Source organism: Schistocerca serialis, chromosome 1 (assembly GCF_023864345.2).
Source record: "Schistocerca serialis cubense isolate TAMUIC-IGC-003099 chromosome 1, iqSchSeri2.2, whole genome shotgun sequence".
In the NCBI taxonomy this organism is placed as follows: domain Eukaryota; kingdom Metazoa; phylum Arthropoda; class Insecta; order Orthoptera; family Acrididae; genus Schistocerca; species Schistocerca serialis.
In genome coordinates this window covers 1,269,957,787-1,269,974,387 of record NC_064638.1, presented here as the reverse complement: position 1 = coordinate 1,269,974,387, position 16,601 = coordinate 1,269,957,787, and the positions used below count along the sequence as shown (strand labels likewise).

The 16,601-nt window shown below is 39.8% G+C and overlaps 1 protein-coding gene across 1 annotated transcript in view; it reads right to left on the bottom strand.

Moving 5' to 3' along the window:
- Positions 1-16,601, bottom strand: part of LOC126419448 (heparan-alpha-glucosaminide N-acetyltransferase) — a 314,616-nt gene that overhangs the window by 80,238 nt on the left and 217,777 nt on the right. The gene's annotated exons all lie outside the window — the stretch shown is intronic.

Genomic DNA, 16,601 nt, shown 5'->3' with positions numbered 1-16,601 from the left:
CAGTAATATAAAATAAACAGCAATTTAGGTAAGGAAAAATGTATAGTCCGTGTGCCAAAAATGACCCAGATTCCAAGCTAACAGTACAATCACACAATGGGGCAGTTATCTACGAGACAAGTAGTAATCCAGCAAGCCACTGGCATAGATCTGATGCAACTGCACTGTCTAATGCTTCGAGAGGGTCATTACTGTGAGGTAACACTCATATGGAGCAAAAGAGTGATATCATGAAATGATAAGTTTATTTTATCAAACAATGGGAAATCCAGGATGGAATGTAACAATGTCATGAGAAGGAAAGTTGCTACTCACCATATAGTGGAGATACTGAGTTACAGATAGGCACAACAAAAAGACTCTCACAATTACAGCTTTCAGCTGTTGAGGGCTTCGTCAACAATAGACAGACACACACACACACACACACACACACACACACACACACACACACAACTGCAGCCTCAAGCAACTGAAACCACACTGCGACAGTTACCTGAGACTGCAGTCGTGTGTGTGTGTGTGTGTGTGTGTGTGTGTGTGTGTGTGTGTGCGTGCGCGTGTGTGCGTGCACGTGCGCACGCGCTCATCTATGTCTGTCTATTGTTGACGAAGGCCTTAACAGCTGAAACCTGTAACTGTGAGAGTCTTTTTGTTGTGCCTATCTGCAACTCAGTATCTCCACTATATGGTGAGTAGCAACTTTCCTTCTCATAAGTTCACTTTATCAATGTTTAATTAAAGTAAGATTAAACTGTGAACTTTCTCACACGTATTTACCTTGGTGACATAGTACAGCTAATCTTTACACATCTACAAAGTGCGCTGCGCACCCACTCCTGTTCTACAAAATGCAACGCCTGCTTGAGGGTTAAGGAAGATGATAAACCATGGGGCTAGAGCCTCCTGTTGGGTAGACGGTTCACCTGGTGCGCGTCTTTTGAGTTGACGCCACTTCGACGACATGTGTGTCAATGGGGGATGAAATGATGATGATAAGGACAACGCTACACCCAGTCCCTGAGCGAAGAAAATCTCCGACCCAGCCGGGAACCAAACCCGTGCCGTTAGGTATGGCATTCCATCGTGCTGACCACTCAGCTACCAGGGGCAGACAAGGAAGATACCATCCCATAAATTATGTTTATTTCTTTTGACCATAATAGGTATATATTTTCCATTATGCAATATCTGGTTACCAAATTTTCTAATAACACTTTATTTTCCTTTACAATTAGAACTGTTATAATTTTTCATAAAAACCAGTCATATGGAAGAAATACAAGATACCAGTTATCTTTTACAAAAGCTCTATTTCAAAATCATGTTCAATGATACATAATTATTACATAGTGTGTCCATAATTTTACTTACAGTTTCAAAATGCCATAGAAAGAGAACCACTGCTCAGAATGACATCAAATTTGATCAGCATGTTACTGATGTGGAGGGGTGGGGGAATGTGGATAAAGAAAATGAATGAGAAGCGTCTTAACACAAATACGGTCGGCTACAAATGACAGATGAATCACAATACGACTGCCATGATTTGAGTTGCACATTACACCATCTGTACTGTTCAATATACATGACTGCACAAATTCAGCAGTCAACAGCTGTGGCACTATCAGTTAGGTAAGCCCATCCATTATGGCAAGGCTGTACCACAGTTGTTGAGGAAAATCAGTTTTTAATTTCCTGATGCCAAAAGCCACATAAAAAGAAAAATGACATTGATGTTTAATTGTCCTGGGGGCAAAAGCCACATAAAAATCAAAATGCCATTGGTTTATAACTGTCCTAGGGCCAAAAACTGCATAAAAAACAAAATGACATCGGTTTCTAATTGTTGTGAAACTGATGCTAGACTTGTTCAATATGCTGTCCAACATTTTCTGCCACAAGTTGAAATCTAGAAACAGCATATTTTACAATAGATTGGAGTGTCTTGGGGGTCATGTCTGAATTAATTGCACAACATATGCCTTCAATTCAGTTATGTCCATAATTTGAGCACTTAACACAACATCATGCAGATAACCTCACAGCCAGGAGTCACACCAATTACGACCAGGTGATCTGAACAGCCAGGCTGTAGGGAAATCCATGACCATTCATTGTCCACTAACATGTGAGCAAGGAATTCCAGAGCGAACGTTTGGCTTTCTGGCAAAGTCATCAGGAAGCAACTCCTGAACACGGGTGATTTTATGTGGTAGCAATCTACATCTACACCTACATGGATACTCTGCAAATCACATTTAAGTGTCTGGCAGAGGGTTCATTGAACCACCTTCACAATTCTCTATTATTCTAATCTAATATAGCACACAGAAAGAGCAAACATCTATATCTTTCTGTACATGCTCTGATTTCCCTTGTTTTATCATGGTGATCATTTCTCCCTATGTAGGTCAGATTCAACGAAATATTTTCGCATTCAGATAAAAAAGTTGGTAATTGGAATTTTGTGAGAAGATTGCTCTGCAGCAAAAAATGCCCATCCCAAATCCTGTATCATTTCAGTGACACTCTCCCCCCCTATTTCACTATAATACAAAACATGCTGACCTTCTTTGAACTTTTTTTATGTACTCCATCAATCCTATCTGGTAAGGCTCCCATGTCGCAAAGCAGTATACTTCTTTCTTTATTCATGTCAGAGGTACACCAAAATGAACACATATACAATACATACAAAGAACACTATACAGTATTCGCCCAGAATTGGGCAACTTTGATAGCATTAGGTGCTGCAGATGTAAGTCCTTCATGCTACAACTGGTTGAACGTGAGTTACATTTGAAGAGGTGCTGGGTTGCCTGAAATTCACTGCATTCGCACAGTGTTGTGTTGACAGTTGGCAGTTGGAAGTTCCATTTAAGGAGATTGTCCCTCAATCTTGTGACTTTGGTCCATAGTCTGTTCAAGGACTTGCAGATGACCCACTTCTCCATGTGTCCAGGTGGCAGGGATTCTTGTGGTGTCATCCAGTTTGACAGGTGTTGGCATCTTTCTTTCCACTTGATGAGTCGGGTAGCTGCAGCTGACCCTTCTAAGGGCTGTGAAGTTGTTAGGAAATTCTTCCTGGATTTCAGTCTTGGCTAAAAGAGGACGAACAATTGTAGTGTAGGGAGTCTCCTTAGTAGATCTGTTACATTTTCTAAGTGTCCTACCAATAAAATGCAGTTTTTTGGTAGCCTTCCCCACAACATATTCTGTGTGTTCCTTCCAAGGATGTTTCACAAAGATATTACGCACCATGCTCACAGGTATGTTCAACTATTGGGTTATTCCCTTTGCACTGCATGTTTGTGCACAATGGTCAACCCCTCCTGCTATGCTGTGGCCACACCTTCAACTGACATTGGATCAACTGCTTCCATCCATCAGCCACAATGCGCTTCTAAAGCACCTGTCTTTTCGAATTTTTTAATCATTTTTTCCAGACCATTAGCAGACATTGGGCAAATCCCTTTTTCATACCCTTGAGCATCTGGAAGTTCTTCAGGACTATTGGTGTACAGTCAGCATTCTTGTAAAAGACCCTTAACAGTTTACCAGCAGCACACAATCCGTCACAGAGACAGTCATGTGGGGTACCTCAAAGGCAAACTGAGGAACAGCTGCACGCCATGCATGTGTTGTTGACCACATTCTGACACTTACAGTGGTCAATTTTTTTAATTGGTGTTTTCTCCTGTGTCAATAATATGCCATTCAAACTTGACATCATTCTGAGCAGTGGTTCCCTTTCCATTACATTTTGAAACTGGAACTTAAATATGGACACCACCATGCATTTCTATAAATTTTGCTTTCTGCAGGAATCATAATTTCTTTGTATCTGTTCACTCATTTATGCAGAAAAATATATACCAAAATTATTTTTATTAACTGCTGGCTCAGGAACAATCTAGAATTGCAAGCTGTAGTATGTCATCGGACTTCAGACCAAAAATCAGTCAATCTTTGTTTAGCTTTCATGTAAGACTGTCTTTGTACTGCTCTCAGGGTGGACAGTCTCTGTTTTAGAGCAGTGTAGTTTGCTTCATCTGCGCACTGTGAATTAAGTATGCCTCACGTATGTCATTTTTATTCAAACTCATGACTTTTAACTGAAAATGTATTTGAAATGTGAAACAATCTTGTCAGCTCTGGGACAGTGTTTATAAGAAAAAAGTTGAAGACTGTGTTTAGCAAAGTGCATAGAGCTGAGGCATGAAGCTGATTTTTTCCATGTGTGCACAAAGCTAAATGTTTGCCATGTGTGAAGTGGAAATAAACCACAATGTCTTGAGAATATGAATACGTATCTTCACATACATTTAAAACCCTAGTCCTGAACAGCATCCCCTAGACAACAAGAAGACATCAACTGAAGACATAAAAGCTTTGGTAAAACGAGATAAGTATTAAAAACTCTTTCTACTCATTGTAACAACAATTTTAGAACTGGTTTTCTGCACTGTTGTTTCCCAATCTATTAAACTAAGCATTTACATAGCAGATTGCCTTGCTGATGAAATGCAAATAGACCAGTAACTAATTACATAACAAAGACTTATAATTGAACTTAGGGAATGACAATGTTAGAAGGTACAGCAATTTTTCTGATCTTCCCAGCATATTCGCCACTGTAACCAAGACAATTTGTACACTGTGGAGCAATCAAAGTCTGCTGCCTGATACTGGAACCAGTGTGTGTCAGCCATTAGGACATATTTGTCACAGTGAGAAAGTTTGCCACTCAGAAATCTCTCGAGTGTAAGGTAAGATGAAGAACAGATGGATGAAATCAGTACTATAAAATTAGATGACCAAACCTATGAAATATCTGCAGAAAAGTGTTGCATACAGAACTGAAAAGAGAGCAAGTGCTGCCAAGCACTGTGTTTCATTCTTGTTGTTCTGGATGGTTCATTGCAAGATCAACACTCAGAATATCAATTGGAAATGTCTGCTGAGTCTTGTGACTGTAAAGTGACACTTCTCCATAATTGTCAATTATTGCATGTGATAGTTACAGACTATACGAGGTGCATTCAAGTTCTAAGGCCTCCGATTTTTTTTCTCCAGACTGGAAAGATATAGAAACATGCGCATTGTTTTAAAATAAGGCCGCATTCATTGTCAATACGTCCCAGAGATGGCAGCACCGTACGGCAGATGGAATTTTACCACCAGCGGCGAGAATGAGAACTGTTTTAAATACTTAAAATGGCGACGTTTTCCTTACTTGAACAGCGTGCAATCATTCGTTTTCTGAATTTGCGTGGTGTGAAACCAATTGAAATTCATCAACAGTTGAAGGAGACATGTGGTGATGGAGTTATGGATGTGTCGAAAGTGCGTTCGTGGGTGCAACAGTTTAATGAAGGCAGAACATCGTGTGACAACAAACCGAAACAACCTCGGGCTCGCACGAGCCGGTCTGACGACATGATCGAGAAAGTGGAGAGAATTGTTTTGGGGGATCGCCAAATGACTGTTGAACAGATCGCCTCCAGAGTTGGCATTTCTGTGGGTTCTGTGCACACAATCCTGCATGACAACCTGAAAATGCGAAAAGTGTCATCCAGGTGGGTGCCACGAATGCTGACAGACGACCACATGGCTGCCCGTGTGGCATGTTGCCAAGCAATGTTGACGCGCAACGACAGCATGAATGGGACTTTCTTTTCATCGGTTGACAATGGATGCCATTTTTCAATCCAGAAACAAAGCGCCAGTCAGCTCAATGGAAGCACACAGATTTTCCGCCACCAAAAAAATTTCGGGTAACCGCCAGTGCTGAAAAAATGATGGTGTCCATGTTCTGGGACAGTGAGGGCGTAATCCTTACCCATTGCGTTCTAAATGGCACTACGGTAACAGGTGCATCCTACGAAAATGTTTTGAAGAACAAATTCCTTCCTTCCTGCACTGCAACAAAAACGTCCGGGAAGGGATGCGCGTGTGCTGTTTCACCAAGACAACGCACCCGCACATCGAGCAAACGTTACGCAACAGTTTCTTCGTTATAACAACTTTGAAGTGATTCCTCATGCTCCCTACTCACCTGACCTGGCTCCCAGTGACTTTTGGCTTTTTCCAACAATGAAAGACACTCTCCGTGGCCGCACATTCACCAGCCGTGCTGCTATTGCCTCAGCGATTTTCCAGTGGTCAAAACAGACTCCTAAAGAAGCCTTCGCCGCTGCCATGGAATGATGGCGTCAGCATTGTGAAAAATGTGTACGTCTGCAGGGCGATTACATCGAGAAGTAACACCAGTTTCATCGATTTCAGGTGAGTAGTTAATTAGAAAAAAAATCGGAGGCCTTAGAACTTGAATACACCTCGTACCTTTCATATGTGGTCAAGCCTCAAACCAGATTCTGGTTGGAACTGCCAGTGGTAGCAGTCATGTGTACATGAGGTGTGCTCACTTATGTGAATGTGTGTGTGTTTTCTTTGCTGAAGGTTTTGGCCAAAAGCTACAATGCATAACAGTCTGCAACTCAATGGGTCATCTTTACAGTGAGTAGCAAGCTATCCTTTTCCTAATATTGTTGATATTCCAACCTGGAGTTTCCACTGTTTGATTATGTCTAAAAAAAATATTCTCCATAACAGACAACAAAATTATAACTCTTCAATTACAATGATTTTTGCATCACATTAGGTTTGGAGTGGGCTAGGTTATCTATGTAATGGTTCAGTATTCGTATCACAAACAAACTAAGCTGGCATCCAAGCTACGCAGAGCAAATGGAAATAGGCAGGAGCCGATGTGATTTAACAGAATCATTTAAAACAAAAAAAGAGCAGTTTTGGGGCTTTTGCATAAGATAGGGACTTTGATGAAGAGAGTAATGTTCAGATCTCAGAACTGGAAGAATAATTTGATATTTAGCAAGATTTTGCAAGGTCTGCTGCAAGGTGTAAACCAAAGGACTTTGCTGTGTATCCTACAAGAAAATTGCCATTGTCCCTACAACTTGTAAAATGTGCATGGAATATTACAAGTGGAATTTCCTTCACAGCTGGTGGTTTTTGCAACAAAGCACCATTAATCTCATCCTTTTATCATTGATACACTGCAGTAGTAAAGCAACTTTTACTAATAGTGAGATCATCCACCTATTCAACTGATATCTTTGTCAGCAAACCTTGAAAGGTCACACTATGTGCAGTTCAGAATTAATCTGTGACAACAATCAGAGCGAAATAGTTGACAGTATTAAATTTTGCAATTGTAAATTGATAATAAATTCAACTGAGGTGAGCACACCAAAGAACTACTGAAAGATCTAAACAAATTTTATTTGTTATGCATATGTCAGATATAGGTGATACAAAAATAAAAAATTAGTAAACTTTGCTTACTTTCATGCCATAATGTCATAGGAGATCATTTTTCAGGATAACTCATCAAATAAATTTTAAGTTTTCCAAGTTCAAAAGCATATAATATGAATTATTTGTGGCTTGAGTTCATGAGCACCCTGCAGTGGCCTGTTCAAGGAAATTGGGATACTAGCTATGGATACTAACTATTTATTCCCAATACATTTATTGCTTCATGAAATCTGTCATAAACAACACCTCTCCTTTTGAAATCAATAGCTCAGTTCATCGAATAAGTACTGACAATGACAAAGGCATTCAACTCGGTAAACCTTAGGTTCCTTCTAGAAAAACTGAAGTTGTATCATATCAGGGATCCAACCATGAATCTTCTAGCCACATATGTGTTGAATCATAAACAATGCACTAAACTGACATACAAACTACCTGCTCACAAACATAGTTCCTAGCCAAACACAGAAAATAGTATATTAGGGAACAACTTACCCCTTCCTTACTTATGGGATCAAACTATTGGTGTCCAATTAAAAAGAATACTGTCTTTATGGAAAGAGCAATAAGGCTTATACGTAGGATGAGCCAAAGAGATTCATGTTGTGAGGTGTTTGTGCAGCTCAAATATCTAACAGTATATTCTACATACATATTTAAATTAGTTGCAATTTTTGAGAGACAACCAATGGAAGCTATTAAGTGCAGTGATGTACATGATCACAACACCAGGACAAAATTTAACTATTTCAGAAAAAGAACAACATTAAAAATGATAGGTAGAAGTCCACATATCACTGGGTTGATTAGGTTTGACAAACTACTAAATTATCTAAGAATATGCACAGGGAGAGCAATATTCACAGAAACTTTTCTCACAGATCATTGGCAACACCCGAAATTCTATAGCATAAATATGCTGGCAAAGCAAGGAGAAAGGGGGTGACCCCAAGGGGGAATAACAGTCCTACTGAAACCGTGGATAACACCAATTATAGCAACAACAGAACTAAATCACTCCATTCTAATAGAAGTAAAACAAATCACAATATTAGCAACATACTTCCAGCCAAGCGAATCGGCCATAGACATAATTGATGAACTGGGACAACAAATAAGATGGAGCAAGAAAGACATCCCTTTACTTATAGCAGGGGATCTAAACTGTCGGTTAGATGTACAGAATCACAAAACAAAATTAGTAATCGAATCACTACAAGAAGAAGGCCTCATCCTGCTAAACAACACAAATGTCCCTACGTACTTCTGCCATAATGACAAAAGTGCTATTGATATCGCCCTCATAAGAGGAAACATAAAAGGGGACATAAGCCCACTTTGGAATGCAAATCACTTGCCTATAAGAAAACACATCCCGATGAACATAGCCATACAAAGTGATTGGAAGGCAAGAGAGAACCAAGAGAAGAGACTGCTCACGAGGAGACTGGATCCAAGGAAAGTGGAAGAATACCACGACCAGATAGAACAAATTGAGTCCTTAATCGACAACTCAAACGTAGAGGAGGCAGCGCTTGAACTGGAGAAACTCTTAAAACAAGCAACTACCCTCAGGAAAGTGAGAAGAGCTAAACCATGGTTCGATCAAGAGTGTTATCAGCAAAGATTAGAAGTACTCCAAGCTTTACACCAACTAAAAACGGACACAGATAATCACTCACTACTACAAACATACGCTGAGAAAAGAAGATCCTACAAAACACTAACAAGGGAGAAGGGAACGGCACACAGGGAAGAAGACTAGCTGAAGAAGCCAGGAGAGACCCATTCATTGCAATCCACCCCCGAAAGCAGGCACGGTCACACTATATAAGCAAGGAAGAATGGACAAGACATTTCAAAAACATTCTCAACAAAGATGGTAGAGAAGGAGCAAGTCAAGAGCTCACACCGCAAGAGATGCCAGCCTGGTCCCCACTCACTCCAAATGAGGTCCGAAACATCACTGAATCGACAAAAAGGAAGAAAGTAGCGGGACTGAACATGCTTTACAATGAATACCTTAAAGACACAGCCCATCTGCTAGCACCAACCTGGACAAAACTTTATAACAAATGCATTGAAACAGCAAAAATCCCAGGCCAGTGGAGAAAATCAATAGTAAGGGTAATGTACAAAGGGACGGTCGACCCAAAGGACACAAACAAATACAGAGGAATAGCCTTGGAAAACAAACCTTTTAAGGTATTCACAAAACTAATCACAGGAAGAATAAGACACACTTTGGAAGACCACCTCCCAGAATCTCAATTCGGGTTCAGGGAAAAAATATCCACTATCACAGCAGTGGAGCTGCTTTTAAAAAACATATGGGAAACCATCGATAAGAAGCAAAAATATTATGCCGTATTCATAGACTTCACAAAGACCTTCGACCTCCTCAATCAATCACTAGTAAAAAGGATGCTCGACGAAACCCTGGGAAGAGACAGCGTCTGGACGAGGATCATAAACTCCATAAATGAATGGAATTAGGTAAAGATCTCGGACAACCACGACCTGTCTGAACCAATAAGGCAAACAAACGGAGTACTCCAAGGAGAACCACTAAGCCCACTCCTGTTCATTCTGGCAGCAAAGGACATTATGGAAATCGCTCAAGACGAAGATGTCGAAGCATATGCCTATGCGGACGACATTGTGATAGGCTCAAAAAACTTAAAGAAACTACAGGAGACTATAGAAGATGTGGAAAAATGGTGCACCAAACACAAGTTTGTAATCAACACCGACAAGATGGAAATGATGGTATTCAGACCAGGCGGGCAAATCTCAAAAACGACAAGAATTGCACTACAAGGAAAGCAAATATCTATCACAAAAGATCACAAATATCTAGGGATAACACTCCAGCCATCCGCAAAGTGCTTCACTAAACACACAACAGAGAAAGCGACACAGGCCATCAGAGCGATAAACGAAATAAGTTCCATCAGAACACTAAATCTAGACACAGCTATGGCACTCTTCAAATCAAAACCGATACTGGCTTATGGTATAGAAATCATATGGATCCACCTAAATGAAAAGAACTTACAAAAATTGGAAAGAGTAAAAGTAACCTATATCAAAAGAGCATTAGAGGTAGCAAAAACCACAAGATCAAGATTAGTCTACCTTCTCACCCAAGAATCTTTCCTCATAGAGGATCTAAGGACAAGGTTCTTACTTCCCAACACATCAGCATCAGAGAACCTACTAAGATCACTACTCAAGAAATGAGAGGAAGTACCAACGGAATTCTATGGATCTGGGGCCATGATCGACCGCACTTGGACAGCAGCAAATTCTGAGATGAGACACGTACTTACAAGATTCGCAGTACACGGATTCCACCATGAAATTTGTGCAAATACAACATACCATGAACCGTCAAACCTTTGCTAGTGTACACTATGTGGACAGTCTTGTGAGAGATACCATACAGGAATATGCAACAAGAGGACCAGATCAATTAGAGACTACGCAATAAATGGTTCAAATGATAATCTGTTATAATACCTGCACTGAATGTAATCTACTACTAAGAATTATGCAGACACTCAATACATCCTTGTAATTCACTCTCGAATGATTCCAATCAAATGTATAACCATAATGGCTATTTTGCTGCAATAAATCGTTTATGAATGATTTTAACACAAAATTAAAATCTTTTCCAACAGAAAAATGTTTGTATCACTCAACAAACTTTAAAACACTGTTTGTAACATGAACCAGTAGCATATCAGCTGTAATGTTATAAATGTATAAAATAGATATAAGATGCAACCATTGCTGTGTATAACATATTTTGTAAATGTTACTATTGCCATACTAGTGTTCCTGATTTTTTGTAAAAGTAATCATTGTGATAGCTCCATGCAAAGAAAATATTGATAAATAAATAATTTACATTCATATTTAATGTCAATTACTTTGGTCCAGAAAAATATCCATATTCAGGAACACACATTTTCAGTAACTTGCCAATGGTATAAAAAGTTTAGTTACTAATAATGTTCAATTTAAGAAGACCCCACAGGATTTATTGGTAGCCAATTTCTTTGAACCCACATGAATTTCACAGCAGAACTAGCTGATGTGAATATATTATTAATATGAGGGTTGGAACTTAAATAGTGGCAATTATTTATTCACAACCAATACAAAAGAGTTACATTTTTTCACCTGTTATTGTCCTTCAAAGTAGTCACCAGCATTGTGTAGAAGCCATTTCCAGCGATGTGGAAGGTGTAGTATACTGTTAGCAGAGCCTGTTCTGTTGATGGTGCGAATGGAGCGGTCTACTGCCTGTCAAATCTCTAGAACAGTTCTGAAGCGAATGCCACGAAGTGGTTCCTTCGTCTTCAGAATCAAATCAGAGTCACAAGGAGGAGAGTATGGTGGATGGTACAGTACTTCCCTGTCCCATTGACTGAACAGAGCAACCACAGCTTGCACTGTATGCGCCCACGCATTGTCGTGCAAAATAATGGGTGGGTTGTGCAGGAAGTGTCACCACTTCTTACGCAAAAATGGATGCAGGTGATGCTCCAGAAACGAACAGTAATACAACTTAAGTCTTTGTGACTTGATTTGATTCCAAAGATGAAGGAACCACTTTGGGGCATTCGCTTCAGAACTTTTCCAGAGATTCAACAGGCAGTAGACGGCTCCATTCGCACTATCAACAGAACAGGCTCTGCTAAAGGTATAAGACGCCTTCCACATCGCTGGCAATGGGTTCTACACAATGCTGGTGACTACTTTGAAGGGCAGTAACAGGTGCAAACATGTAACTTTTTTGTATCAGTTGTGAATAAATAGTTGCCACTATTTAAGTTCCAACCCTCATATTATTAATTAATGTGAGTGTTGCACAAAATCTTACTTCTCCACATTTTCAGTGCAGTAATGTAATGTGATATATGTAAATAAATGTGGTAGACTGATTTTCTGTTTGAGGATGCCTGGCTACAGCAGTACCATAGGACTGTTATTTGATCCTCAGTATATTGTACAGGATGGGGCAAATAAAAGTGGCCTGGAGAATAGAGTTCCAGGGTACAAAGAAACACAGCGGAGAAAAGGAAATACAGTACTCACCTGATTATAGAGATGTTGAAAGTGACTACCATTCATCTCTTGCCACTTTTGGGCCCTGGTCAGCAAGTTACTGAAGGTGGATCAAGATGGACTGCTGGAATTGCTGCAATCTCATCTGAAACGTTTTGCGGCAGTTCTTGAGGACTGCGTGGGTTTTTGTGATACACCTTAGACTTGAAGGCTCCCCACACAAAGTAATCGCACACTGACAGATCAGGTGACTGGGTGGCCAGCTGTGACCACGACCAGACAGACCTCTGCTAACAACTCCGTCAGATGTGAAGATTGTGTAAACGTGCTCCAAGGTTCTACTGGCTGTATGGGTAGAGGCTCCATCCTGTTGGAAGTGACTAGAGGTTTTTTCCTCCTCCATTAATACTGCCACAAATGGTCTGGGCCACTTTTATTTGCCCCATCCTGCACATTTACATGTTTTGTTTATGTCCCTAAATATTTCCTCACCATCGAACAATGGAACAAAAGTACATCAAATGGAGTGCAGTAGCTACTCTGAGAAATGTCACTCCCCTCGCTCTTAGAGTACTCAGGTGGTGTTTCTATCTATGCAGGAGTACATCAAAATTGCAACAACACGAAATATAGAAAATAATGAAATTTTATTTATTGTGTGTATGCGTTATAGTAGGAAGATCATATGATTCAGTTATTAGGTGATTTATTTGTATACAGTGCACAAAAATTAGTATGCAAAGCTCCCAACCCTGGCAACAAAAATAGCTCTGATCTGGATAGTCATCAAGTCAAACTGACCTTGGATGACAGATACGGGTATGTCATTCTACGCTGATAAATCCTAGTGGCTGGAGAGTGATAGCATGCTAACCCCTCGGTAGCCTGTGACCAAACCTTTTCATTGTCTGAGGGATCTGGAAAAACTGCTGGTCAGGGCAACAGCTGAACATCACCTGTATCAAAGTAGGTCAGGACAGCAAAGGAATCATCCTGTCTTACATTATCTTGTTGAATATGGAACTTCTGGACACACTGATTCCATATTTGCATGACAGCCATGGTATCCACACCAACACAAGCAGCAACATTATGTAACAATAAACCACAGTCACGACAGACCACGATCCTGCTACTGTCGAGTTCCAATATGTGCTAGCAGATGTTTCTTCTTCACAATCTTTTTACAAACAAACAACATTCAAATGTGATTTCTGAATGAGAAATGCACTGTGCAATCTTTCCTTATATAGAGATTATAGATGGCATTACTCTGACCTACTTTGTACAGTTCCACTGAAATTCTAATAATTTGTATACCAAAGCACTTAGTATATACTTCATGCTAATTTGTTATTTATTAACGAAAATAATCAATTTTTGAAAATATAAGTAACTGGGTGGATAAAAAATATACTTACCAAGTGGCAGCATGAGAACACACATATAAAATGTAACACTGTTTTCAAGCTTTCAGAGCCAGTGGCCCCTTCTTTTGGCAGAAGGATTGAAGGAGAGGAAGAGGGGTGAAAGAAAAGGACTGATGAGGCTTAGGAAAAGGGGTAAAGTTAGGAAAGGTCACCCAGAACCCTGGGTCAGGGATGAGAAGGAAAAAAGGTAATTATTGGTGTAGGAGGCAGTGGTGAAGGTTGGGGGAAGATGGGGGGGATGGGGGAGGGGGTGCTATCTGTAGGAGAGGGGTTGTGGTTGATGGTGTAGCTGTTTAGGGCTGAGAGATGAGGGCAGGGGGGTGGGGGGGGGGGGGGCGGGTGTTAACGATGTTGGCCAAGCACAATGTGTAGGAGGGAAGTAATGATTGATGGTGTGGCCCATAATAACTTCTTTCCTTCTCATCCCGTCTGGTAAGTCTCCCCTGACCCTGGGTTCTGGGTGACTTTTCCAAACTCTACCCCTTTTCCTAAGCCTCACAAGGCCTTTTCCTTCACCCCTCTTCCTTTCTCCTCAACCTTTCTGCCAGAAGGAGCTGCTGGCTCCAAAACCTTGCAAACTGTGATACCTTTTTATATACATGTTCTCCTGCCACCACTTGGTAAGTGGATTTTTTATCTATTCCATTTGATATTTCTTGTGTCATACCTTCATGGTAGTTGTGATGGCTAGCAATGTAACATTTCAAACAAAGCAATTATCTGATTTATTTTATTTTAAAGACCACTGTTAGCTAAGTATGTACTGCAAAAGTCTAAAAAATCTAATATGAAATTTAGTTTTAACTGTAATTTTTATTCCAGGATAAAAATAATCTGAGAAACTATTGTTGTTAAATATATAGAGATTTTCAAAATTCCCTGTCCAATGTCTTCTGGGAACTTGTTAAGGATTTTTGTAACAGACTAAGAATTCGTTTCTGAATTACAGAGGGATGATACATAGTCTATATGAAAGTTATTTTTTTCTTCCAATACTATGGTTGTAAATTCCACATATTATCCTAGGTTCCCTCTCATTATTAACAACACTACCATTAGGGAGTAAATGTATTGGCACATAAGTGTAAGCCCTTCGGTCCCTTTAGAGACTTCTGTGAAATGTCATGTTAATAACTTTATGTAGTATTCTTAGATTAGATTAGATTACTGAACATGTCTGTAGAATAAATACTTTTTTAACCTTAGCTACACTGCTCCAGAAGATTATGCAATAGGACACTGAACATGTCTGTAGAATAAATGCTTTCTTAACCTTAGCTACACTGCTCCAAAAGATTATGCAATAGGACAGTACTGAGTTTAAGTATGCAAAGTACACTAGCAATCCTAGAGCAGATCACAATCTTACAATCTGTACTGTTGATCAATGTTCTTGTCCAACATCAATTGTGAAGATTTGTGCCACCACTAGATAAACCATGCAATCTGATATCATACTTACTGAACACAACACAATGTACAGAGGTTCAAAGAGGGACTTGGAGCATCAGGCATAGAAGGTGCAGAAGAGACCTCCAGGGATGAAACTATAACATTTTGTTTAAAGAGTAGACTGTTCAATCAAACAATGGAAACTGTAGCTTCCTGGCAGATTAAAACTGTATGCCACACTGACACTTGAAAGGCAAATGTCCTCAGTTTGAGTCTCAGTCTGGCACACAGTTTTAACCTGCCAGGACATTTCATATCAGTGCACACTCTGCTGCAGAGTGAAAAATTCATCCTGGAATGGATAATGTGCCCATCCACTGCTTAATGTGTCCTCTATGAGGTGAGTGGCAGTGTATCCTAATTCATATTGAATTTGTTCCTTTAATTTCAGTCTATGATCAGGATGTTACAGCCTGTAAAACTAATTCATATTTTTAGGCCATCACAGAGTTTCCATTGTTGGAATGTGTTTTAAGACTAGCATGTAAACAAAGACTGTAACAGTTTAATTTCTAATTGTCCACCTTAGGCCTCACATTACACGGGGGAATGGGGGAAGTTTTTGTTCTACAGTAAGAGCTCTTGGGTTAAAAAATTATTTACTGGATGAATTCTTGTGACAGTAATCAATCACCATTGACTGAAGAGTCCATTCCATTCAGTATGGGTATGATCTATTGTCTTTCTGCTGAGTTTATGGAGGATTTACACTGCTACAGGATTTACACTGTTGCAGAAGTGGAAAGCTGGTACAGAAGTCCATTTCAGAGGTAGGAGAACACATTACTTCCTCGAAGTACTTATAGAGTGAGAAGAAACGATATTCAAAACCAAGTGACATTTCACTGAACTAGGTTAGTAAGGTTTTACCACCCGAGATACTATTCCTTGTCCATATATTTTCACATGCTGTATTTCAATAGAATAAGGACAGTGTGACAAGAGCAGTGTAAGCTATTTTCTAGAAATTATGATTACCACAACTTCCTTGGACTGCACATTCATCTGACATGGCATCCATGGAATGTGTGCAATATATGGTTGGTCAGCTACTCATTCATCGAGGGCGACAAACCGTGCTTCATAGTTTCACATACAAACTGTGTGGGAGGAGAATCCCCAGTAACATGTGAATCTTCTGCGATTGCAGACAATTACATTTCTAAAATGGGTTCATTATGCAGGGAAGATATTTGTGCTGCACTGAATTTTCAAAGTCTGAGATCACATACAGCCCTGAAATCATAATCATCTTCGTCTTATTGTACACTTACTCTGAAGTGTAAACTTCATTTC